The following is an 11,440-nucleotide window of genomic DNA, read 5'->3' as shown; positions in this document are numbered from 1 at the left end:
CTTGGTCTGTGTGGGATCTGACTATCTAGTTGTATATCCTTGGTAGCCTTTCTTACCGGGAAATGTCTCCTAGTGCTTCCACTGAGCCATGGTAGCTTGCTACTGCTCCGAAACACTTAGGCTGGCCGGCATGTGTCCTTCTTCGTTCCTGTGTCTGTCCCTTCAGGGAAATGTCACGCGGTGTCTTTCGGAGTCCTGTTAGCCTGCTACAGCCCGGATTACCTGAGTCCTTCTAGCCCAGCTGCTACAGCCTGGATTTACTCGCTGATGACTGATGTCTACTACGCAACCTTCTTCTCGTAGACGTTGTTGGGCCTCCAAGTGCAGAGGTTTGTAGGACAGTAACAAATTTCCCTCAAGTGGATTACCTAAGGTTTATCAATCCGTGGGAGGCGTAGGATGAAGATGGTCTCTCTCAAGCAACCCTGCAACCAAATGACAAAGAGTCTCTTGTGTCCCCGACACACCCAATACAATGGTAAATTTATAGGTGCACTAGTTCGGCGAAGAGATGAAGATACAAGTGCAATATGGATGGTAGATATAGTTTTTTGTAATATGAAAATATAAAAACAGCAAGGCAACTAATGGTAAAAGTGAGCGTAAATGGTTTTGCAATGCTAGGAAACAAGGCCTAGGGTTCATACTTTCACTAGTGCAAGTTCTCTCAACAATAATAACATAACTGGATCATATAACTATCCCTCAACATGCAACAAAGAGTCACTCCAAAGTCACTAATAGCAGAGAACAAACGAAGAGATTATGGTAGGGTAGGAAACCACCTCAAAGTTATTCGTTCGGATCGATCTATTCAGGAGTTCATACTAGAATAACACCTTAAGACACAAATCAACCAAAACCCTAATGTCACCTAGATACTCCAATGTCACCTCAAGTATCCGTGGGTATGATTATACGATATGCATCACACAATCTCAGATTCATCTATTCAACCAACACAAAGTACTTCAAAGAGTGCCCCAAAGTTTCTACCGGAGAGTCAAGACGAAAACGTGTGCCAACCCCTATGCATAGGTTCATGGGCGAAACTCGCAAGTTGATCACCAAAACATACATCAAGTGAATCACGTGATATCCCATTGTCACCACAGATACGCACGGCAAGACATACATCAAGTGTTCTCAAATCATTAAAGACTCAATCCGATAAGATGACTTCAAAGGGAAAACTCAATCCATTACAAGAGAGTAGAGGGGGAGAGACATCATAAGATCCAACTATAATAGAAAAGGTCGCGATACATCAAGATCGTATCACCTCAAGAACACGAGAGAGAGAGAGATCAAACACATAGCTACCGGTACATACCCTCAGCCCCGAGGGTGAACTACTCCCTCCTCGTCATTTAGATCGCCGGGATGATGAAGATGGCCACCGGTGAGGGATCCCCACTCCGGCAGGATGCCGGAACAGGGCCCCGATTGGTTTTTGGTGGCTACAGAGGCTTGCGGCGGCGAAACTCCCGATCTATTCTGTTCCCCGATGGTTTTAGGGTATATTGGTATATATAGGAGGAAGAAATACATCAGGGGAGCCACGAGGGGCCCACGAGAGTGGAGGGTGCGCCCAGGGGGGTGGGCGCGCCCCCCTGCCTCGTGCCTTCCTCGTTGCTTCCCTTACGTACACCCCAAGTCTTCTGGATTGCTTTCGTTCAAAAAATAACTCTCTCGAAGGTTTCATTCCGTTTGGACTCCGTTTGATATTCCTTTTCTGCGAAACACTGAAACAAGGGAAAAACAGAAACTGGCACTAGGCTCTGGGTTAATAGGTTAGTCCCCAAAATCATATAAAAGTGCTTAGTAAAGCCCATTAACGTCTAAAACAGATAATATAATAGCATGAATACTTCATAAATTATAGATACGTTGGAGACGTATCAATGACCAACACGTTGGTTGATGGGTCATGTATGCCTGTCCCTATAAGGTAGCGCCACTTTGGGTTGACGACTAGCCATGTCAGCCCGGGTTCTTTGTGATATGGATGCTAGCGACACTATCATATACGTGAGCCAAAAGGCACAAACGGTCCCGGGCCTGGTAAGGCGACACCCGTGGGAATACCGTGCGTGAGGCCGCAAAGTGATATGAGGTGTTACATGCTAGATCGGTGTGGCATAGGATCGGGGTCCTGACAGCTGGGTTTTTTCTTTTTTTAAAAGGGAGGGTTTAGGGGTTTTGGAGGGTTAATTTAGGGGTTTCATATTGTGTTAGCTAGCTAATAGAGAGAAGTGACATCTCTCTCTCCGTGCTTGGTTGACGCTAGCTACTATACATATAGAAAGAATTCGACACGCTAGCTAGTAAGCAAATGAAGGAACCATTAATTTCACAAGATCGTCATGAACATATATAGAGAGAAGTGACCTCTCTTTCTTTGAGATTGGTCGAACAACAAGTTTTTGTATATATCTATCTGACGCTACTACATATATATGATATAACATCTCTCACAGTCCCTAACATCTAATAAGAACACGACTAGGTAGCAGCACCCAGGGCTGATTTCCCATGTGGCGTCATATTTCCTCTTCTCTCTTGCATGTATGCAATAATATATTGGCATGGCATCAACAATGATTTCTTTTATTTTGAATTTTTGAAAAGTTTCATTTCTCAGACCGCTATCTCGATTTCACCTGGTCTAACCAATAAAGGCTACAATCGACAGGATTTTTAATGCTGCAGAATGGGACTTATCCATGCCTAACTCTCTGTTGCACAGCTTGCAGCGTTCCTCGTGGACGACAACGAGGATATTGGAGTCGATCTGCAATCTGTTGCTACATATAGTCGACTATATAAAGGTCACAATGTAGCTACACAAACACAAGCATAAAAAAATAACGGATATATGTTACATAGTTAGGACACAAATGTTCACTCTAATAGGTGTCCAACCATTACCTCATGAGATTGCATAAACTGTATGTACATCAATCCTAAATAAGAAAAGGTGGCACCGAGAAATGAGGACGAGGACTGACCAAATGGTTTGGAATAAGAACGATAGAGCGTGGATGTGCTATGTTGAAGCGCGGTATCTTTAGAATCCGAAAATGGTGTGAAACCATTGTGTGAACAAAGAAGACAAAATTATGAGTAAAAAAGGACATTTTTCATTTTGTCTCTTTTGTGTAGGATACAAAGTTGTGCAAAACATTTACAAATATGTAGAAGATATCCAGATGTACATTTGACACCAAAAAATATATTGCCTCTTTTTTGGGTGATGAAAAAAATATTGTTTCTCTATTATTAAAAATTGTATGTTTGTGCAAGATGTATATATATTATTCTTATATTGTATTATCTACTTTATTTTGTACAAGTGACTCCATTTTTTCCATTAGCAAAGCACATGTATATTACAGTGGACTCGTCCATCAAATAAACTATAAAAGATAGGTAAGAACTACTCCCTCTGAAAAATTTATAAGTTTGCGGAGGGAGTAATTTCTAGAGGTCGTCTCAACAATATTGACCATTGCATCCCAAAACTCTAGACAACTCAACCGAAGCTACCGCGATTACAGAGGAGCCGGGACTCCACCAATGATACAATTGATTAAGCTTAACTGATCTATAATAGGTTTCTAGGTACCTCTTCGAGTCACCATCAATATATATGCGAAGGCTTAATTAATAACATACTACTCCGTCCCATAATGTAAGACGCTTTTTAACACTAATATAGTGTCAAAAAACGTCTTACATTATGGGACGGAGGGAGTATTTTTTTTTAAATGTTGTGAGGTTCTTGGTTTAAAAGAGATGAAAATGGCATGTTTGGGTGAGGTCCATACAACGAGTAATCCAAAACTTTGGGTGACTGTCGGTGTCAAAACCGGCGGATCTCGGGTAGGGGGTCCCGAACTGTGCGTCTAGGCCGGATGGTAACAGGAGGCAGGGAACACGATGTTTTACCCAGGTTCGGGCCCTCTTGATGGAGGTAAAACCCTACGTCCTGCTTGATTAATATTAATGATATGGGTAGTACAAGAGTAGATCTACCGCGAGATCAAGGAGGCTAAACCCTAGAAGCTAGCCTATGGTATGATTGTTGTATATGGAGTTGATGTCCTACGGACTACAACCCTCCGGTTTATATAGACACCGGATAGGGTTAGGGTTACATAGAGTCGGTTACAATGGTGGGAGATCTTGAATATCCGCATCGCCAAGCTTGCCTTCCACGCCAAGGAAAGTCCCATCCGGACACGGGACGAAGTCTTCAATCTTGTATCTTCATAGTCTAGGAGTCCGGCTGAAGGTATAGTTCGGCTACCCGAACACCCCCTAATCCAGGACTCCCTCAGTAGCCCCTGAACCAAGCTTCAATGACGACGAGTCCGGCGCGCAAATTGTCTTCGGCATTGCAAGGCGGGTTCCTCCTCCAAGTCCTTCATAGAAGATTGTAAACACCAAGAGTAGTGTCCGGCTCTGCAAAATAAGCTTCCACATATTGCCATAGAGAGAATAATATTAACACAAATCAAATCTGCTGACGTATTCCGCAGTGCGTCATCACACTACGGCCAAGTCCTTTACTCGAATCGTTTTCACTTTTCCATCTCAGCGTGTTTTGCGAGGCAGTTTCCTTGGCACGTCTTGTCAAAGCAGAGATCGTGTACCCCCCCTTTTACGGGATTCTCATCAATACGGACGTGGGTAACCCAACCGCGCCACTTATCACGGCGCTTGGGAGGCAAGCGAGTTTTACTAGGCAGGTGGGGACGCACAACCGCATCCGCCCATATAAGGGGATAAGGATCCACCTTTTTACCTACGCCTTCTTCCTCCTTTGTCTATCCATCTCCTGCGCACCCGAGCTCTAGCGCCCAAGCCCGCACTTCCCACCTCAACCTTCTCCAGCGATGTCCGGAGCGGGAGGCAAGTGGATGGTCTCCTCCGCCACGGAGGGCCAAGTCAAGAAGCTAAGGAAGGCCGGATACCTGTCCAAGGACATCGCGCATCGGCTTCCCGAAAAGGGGAAGCTTCTCCCCACCCCAAGGCCCCATGAGAGGGTAGTATTTCTCCCCCACTTCCTCCGCGGACTGGGTTTTCCACTCCACCCATTTGTCCGGGGGTTCATGTTCTACTACGGCCTGGATTTTCACGATCTGGCCCCGAACTTCATCCTCAACATCTCGGCGTTTATCGTCGTGTGCGAGGCTTTTCTCCGCGTCCACCCTCATTTCGGCCTCTGGCTCAAGACTTTCAACGTCAAGCCCAAGGTGGTGCGCGGCAGCCAGGCGGAGTGCGGAGGCGCCATGGCGGGCAAGATGGCCAACATCCTATGGTTCGAGGGCTCTTTTGTGGAGACCCTAAAGGTATGGCAATCCAGATGGTTTTACATCACTGAGCCGCGCGATCCAAAATGGACCGCAGCCCCCGAGTTCCGATCCGGACCCCCCACGCGGCTTGTGTCCTGGAAAGAGACGGGCCTGTCGTGGGGTGACGAAAAAGAGGTGACCGGATTGCAAACATGCATCCAGTCCCTGGTGAACAAGCCAATCCGGCTTGTTAATGTAATCCAGGTTATGCTCGTCCGCCGGATCCTCCCGTGCCAACAACGGGATTTTAATCTGTGGGAGTTCGACCCGGCGCAGCATCAAACCCTCAGCAGGCTCTTCGACACGACGTACGAAGACGCCTGGAAGATGCTATTCAAGGGCGCCGAGGCTCCCGCATCCGCTTCCGAGGACCGCGGATACAGCTCGCAGCGTCATGCTAGTGAGGTAAGCCATCTACACCTTTTACAGGATGTTAAGCTTTTTTCATAGTTTGACTCTATGCGGGATCTAAACTCCCCTTCCTTTGACAGGCTTGGCGGGCGATATCCGGACCGATTAACTGTCCGGCTCCGCTGCCCGAAGACCCAGCCCCAGCTCTACTAGTGAAGCTGCTGGTTCCGGCGCCTTATGTGGTGCCGGAGAAGAAGGCCAAGAAGAAGAAGACCACGGGGACTCGAAAGAGTGCCCGCAACGTGGTGGTGTCGGACTCGTCATCTGACGAGTCCGAGATGCCCTCCTCCCATGAAAACGAGGAGGAGGAAGAAGAAAACTCTCCCCCCCCAGCGGAGGGAGGAGAGAAGAGGAAGGCCGCCCCAATGGGGGAGGCCAAGGGGTCTAGGAAAAGGAAGACCCCTCCACCGGACTACGCCCCCGACGCTGAAGAGGGCGAAGAGGAGTGGCCAAACAGGGCCAAGCGTCCGGTGAAATCGTAAGTTCGTATATCAGAGTAACTCATGATGTTCCTTTGTTGCACAGCTTTCCCTAATGTCAAATGTAATTATGCAGTCCGCCCCGGGCCGAAGTCGACGAATCGTCGGGTGGCTCCCTGGACTCATCGGACGTGAACTCAGTTCCACCCGCTGTCTCCCCCCGCACTGCGGACAACGCCGAAGTGGCGTCGCGACAAGCTCCGGGGCAGGAGGAGGTGGTCCCGGAGGAGCCGCGAGGCGACCTCCCGAACTCCAGGAGTGAAGGGGATAAGGCCCCCCAGGGCTCCCAGTCCGGCTTTGTGCCGGACACCGCGCTGGAATCTTCCACAGTTCCGGACCGCGATAGGCGAACTCCTTCCAAGAGGAGCAAGCCTTCTGAGCCGGCGGCCTCCGTCCAACCGGAGGTGCCGGACAATCTGCTGGAGGTGCTTGACGACGCCTCCATCGACGAGGGGCACCGTACTATTATGAGTACAGTGATCCAGAAGGTTCAGTCCGCCAAGAGCGGACTGACTGAAGCTTGCGCTAGCCTTCTAACAGGCTTCGAGGTAAGTAAAAATATGTAAGAATATTACCGCATAGACAGTAGCCCCTGATGCTCTGTTTGGCGTTCGGAAAGAAAAGCCGAATAGAGGGTCTATTAAATTTCACAGGAGTCGAAAAAAGAGTCAATATGCGTATGCAGGCTTCGCTGCTATCCACCGCCGCACTGACTACGGAGGTGGGTGTCCTGAAGCAGGACCTCGAGCGGACCGAGCAAGAGCTCGGCCTTGCCAAGCGGCGGCTCGAGGAGAAAGAAGGTAAGAAATACCTTACGGAAAAAGTGCCTATAAAAAGGAGTGATTGCGAAAAGAATAACAGGATTGTACTGCTTATTGTAGGGGCCACGACTGAGGTGGCGACCCTTAAGCAGGCGCTGTCTGAGGCCGAAAAGAAAACGGCCGCGGAGCGCACCGAGCGAGACAGAATTGGGGCTCAGGTCGGCGAGGTGCAGCAAGAGCTTCGGGCTCTCATGAAAAAACATGAGAGTTTGGAGTTTGAGTCAAAGGCGCAAGCATCCGAGCTCGCGACGGCCCTAGAGGCTGCCAAGTCTGCCAAGGCCGAAGCCCAAAAGGCCCTCCAAGAGTTGGAGGAGATGAGGAAGATAGCAGCGGGTAAGGCATTCTTTATGCAAAGCAGAAATATAAAAATGAACTACTTGTTACTTACCCGGATCCGGAGCTCTCCAGGGGCATTCGCAGATCTTCCCCGCAGCGTATCCGACGCCGCCGCATTCTACCGAGCTGAAGAGGGTAGCTCGACGGAGAAGGTGCTCTGGTCTCAGTATTCTGAGGCTGGACACCCTGTGCCCTTGAGCGACCAGCTGAAACAGCTGGTCGAGCTCCACAAGGCGGCCGAGCAGGCCATGAAGGGCTTCATAGTTCGTCTGTGGCCCGGAGAGGCCCTGCCTGGGAGCTATTTCGGGCTGGTGCGGCGGCTGGTGGAGGCCTGTCCGAGGCTCGAGGTCATCAAGCGCTCCGTCTGCATCGAAGGTGCCCGTCGGGCCCTTGCCCGTGCAAAGGTGCACTGGGGTAAGCTGGACGGTGAGAAGCTTGTGAAGGACGGGCCGCCGCCGGGGAAGGAGCATCGCAAGCCCGAGAACTACTACAAGGATGTTCTTGCAGGTGCCCGCCTTGTGGCGGATGAATGTACCAAGGATGTGATTTTTGAATGAATTCGCTCGTGTTTATCCTGTGCGCTGAAAACTTGTTCATATGCGCTAAGCAATGCTTATTGAATTTAAAATATTGCTTTCTGTGCGGCCGTTTATCAAAAATTGAGAGATGGCCAGTCGTCGGCTTCTGCCCCCATGCCAGTAGTGCTGGGGTGTTCGGGATAAACCTGAGCGCTCTTTTTCCCATAGTTGGGTCCTTCGAGGGAGGCGCTCAGCACAACGAACCAGGAAATCGGACTATAATGCTTGAACACTCTCACTTAGCCATAGAACTCTATAATTTTAAATTTCGGCGAAGCCCCTAGTTCGGAAGACCGAGTTCGGGGCGCTATCCACGCCTTGGCCGGACAAAGCCAGCTCCTCGCTCGAAGCGGCATAAGCCTTTAGGGACTCGAAAAACCTCTCGAACAGCGACCGGTCTCTCGCCACATCATGACAGTCAGTTTTAGCTTTCTCCACTGAGGTGCTTAACCCAGCTGAACCGGGGCACAATCGCAGTGGTTCTCCTAGTGCTACCTTAGCCGATAGAGCGGAACGTAAGGCACCAAAACATAGGAGCCGGGCAAACCCAACTATTGACCCAAATCATGATTCGGAGCCGATGCATATAGTGCTATAAGTTCGGGGTGCCGCACTTGTGAAAGTGTACGGATTTCTCACACCATTATGAGGGGTACTGAAGCCCCTGGCGTGTTTGCCGTACCACGGTGTACGGGTGCAATCATGTCATTTGATAAACATATATGTGAAAATAAGATAATGCAAAAAATAGACAGAAAGCTATGCATTGTTTATAGAGAGGCTATTTATCAAAGCCGGACGATACAAATAGTGCGGTAAGCAAAAGATATTGGACTATTTACTATGTCCTGACCAGGGGCAGGCCGCGGAATTGTATTTAAAACAGGTATACCGCTCGTAACAGAGACCACCTGGGAGTTCCATAATGCGGCATGGCTTGTCTGCCTCCCTGGATCTTGCATCATTTGTGCGGCAGTCGAATTGCCAAACAGGTCGTCCGAAGTATGGAGTCCTGAAAGTAAGAAAAAATTAAAAAAGAATCCGGCAGCCCCTAGTACGTTTTAAGCCGTATTTTGGGCATGCCGTTATTGTGCCCCTTCCCCTGTGCCCATGGTATTTCGAGGGCGTAGTTATGTACGCGAGGTACTGGTTTCGCTATGTCACGAGAGCTGGGGTTGGGGCCGCATTGCTACGCTTGCTCAGAGTGTGCCAGGCGGTCCTGCTGTGGGTTACTCCGGGCGCGCTTGGCAGTGTCTGGCTTTTTAATGGCCGGACTGGAGAATTGCCTGAGAAGGCTACTTTGTACCTCCGCTGCGAGAGCCGCCGTGTGCTCCTCCGTACGGAGGGAGCGTTCGGTGTTTCCGTTGACCGTGATTACTCCTCGAGGGCCTAGCATCTTGAGCTTGAGATATGCGTAGTGCGGCACCGCATTGAACTTTGCGAATGCGGTTCGTCCGAGTAGGGCGTGATAGCCACTGCGAAATGGGACTATATCGAAGATTAACTCTTCGCTTCGGAAATTTTCCGGGGATCCGAAGACCACGTCAAGTGTTACTGAGCCTGTACAGTTGGCTTCTACACCTGGTATAACGCCTTTAAAGGTCGTTTTTGTGGGCTTAATCCTTGAGGAAGCTATGCCCATTTTCCGCACTGTATCCTGATAAAGCAGGTTCAGGCTACTGCCACCGTCCATGAGGACTCTTGTAAGATGAAATCCGTCGATCATTGGGTCGAGAACCAATGCGGCGAAGCCGCCATGGCGGATGCTAGTGGGATGGTCCCTTCGATCAAAAGTGATCGGGCAGGAGGACCATGGGTTGAACTTTGGGGCGACTGGCTCCATCGCGTATACGTCCCGTAGCGCACGCTTCCGCTCCCGCTTGGGAATGTGGGTTGCGTATATCATGTTCACCGTCCGCACTTGTGGGGGAAAGCCCTTATGTCCATTGTTGTTCGGCGGCTTGGGCTCCTCCTCGTCGTCGCTGTGCAGCCCCTTGTCTCTGTTTTCGGCCCTTAACTTGCCTGCCTGCTTGAACACCCAATAATCCCTGTTAGTGTGATTGGCTGGCCTTTCGGGGGTGCCATGTATCTGACACAAGCGATCGAGTATTCGGTCCAAACTGGACGGGCCTGAGTATTCTTTTTGAATGGCTTTTTCCGCTGACCGGATTTATAGCCTTTGAATCCGGCATTGACTGCCGTGTCTTCATTGCTGTCGCTGCTAACGCGGCGTTTTTGCTTATTCCGACGTGTCCTGCCACTTTTGTCCTTGGTATCCGAATTACTAGGGTTCTTTGTTAAGTTGTTACTGCGAGCTAGCCAGCTGTCTTCTCCCGCGCAAAAGCGGGTCATGAGTGTCGTGAGGGCTGCCATAGATTTCAGCTTTTCCTGTCCTAGGTGCCGGGCAAGCCATTCGTCGCGGATGTTATACTTGAAGGCTGCTAGAGCCTCTGCGTCCGGACAGTCGACTATCTGGTTTTTCTTTGTTAGGAACCGTGTCCAGAATTGTCTGGCCGATTCCTCTGGCTGCTGAATTATGTGGCTTAAGTCGTCGGCATCCGGTGGTCGCACGTAAGTGCCCTAGAAGTTGTCGAGGAATGCGGCTTCTAGGTCCTCTCAAGAACCGATTGAGTCTGCTGGCAAGCTGTTAAGCCAATGTCGGGTCGGTCCTTTAAGTTTGAGCGGGAGGTATTTGATGGCGTGTAGATCATCGCCGCGTGCCATGTGGATGTGAAGGAGATAATCCTCGATCCATACCGCCGGATCTGTTGTGCCATCGTATGATTCGATGTTTACGGGTTTGAAACCCTCTGGGATTTTATGATCCATTACGTCATTCGTGAAGCATAGCGGGTGTGCGGCGCCTCTGTACTGGGCTATATCACGACGCAGCTCGGAAGAGCTATGTCTGTTGTGTTCGGCCCGGCCGGATTTGTTGTATCCGGAGTGAAGATCATCGTCACGTGCCATAGGGCGCCTGCGCGATCCGTAGATCGATCTTATTTGTCTTGCCTTATCCTCCAGTACGTCTCGCAGGTCTGGCGCATTTTCCCGTGCCTTAGTTGAGCGGCGTCGGGGCATGGCTTGGGTGGAGGGCCGAGAGGCCTCTCTGTCGCGGCCGCGAGGTGGCCGGTCTGCCATGTCATGCGCTGGTGATGTAGGTGCTTCCTCCTCTGATCGGGGTAGCGGCCTGCGCTTTGGGTAACTCTTGGAGGGGCGTTCGAGTTCATACTCTTCGGCCGCAAGGACTTCAGTCCATCTGTCAGCTAGCAAATCTTGGGCAGCTCTAAGCTGTTGCTGTTTTTTCTTGAAGCTGCTTGCCGTGGCTAAAAACCTGCGTTTAAAACGCTCTTGTTCGGCGGGGTCTGATGGTATGACGAATTCGTCGTCATCGAGGCTTGCCTCGTCTTCGGAGGGAGGCATGTAGTTATCATCCTCGACCTCTCGGTCTGCCG

The sequence above is a fragment of the Triticum urartu genome, chromosome 3 (assembly GCF_003073215.2).
Source record: "Triticum urartu cultivar G1812 chromosome 3, Tu2.1, whole genome shotgun sequence".
Lineage (NCBI taxonomy): Eukaryota > Viridiplantae > Streptophyta > Magnoliopsida > Poales > Poaceae > Triticum > Triticum urartu.
The sequence above is the reverse complement of the archived record's forward strand: the minus strand, read 5'-3'. Positions refer to the sequence as shown.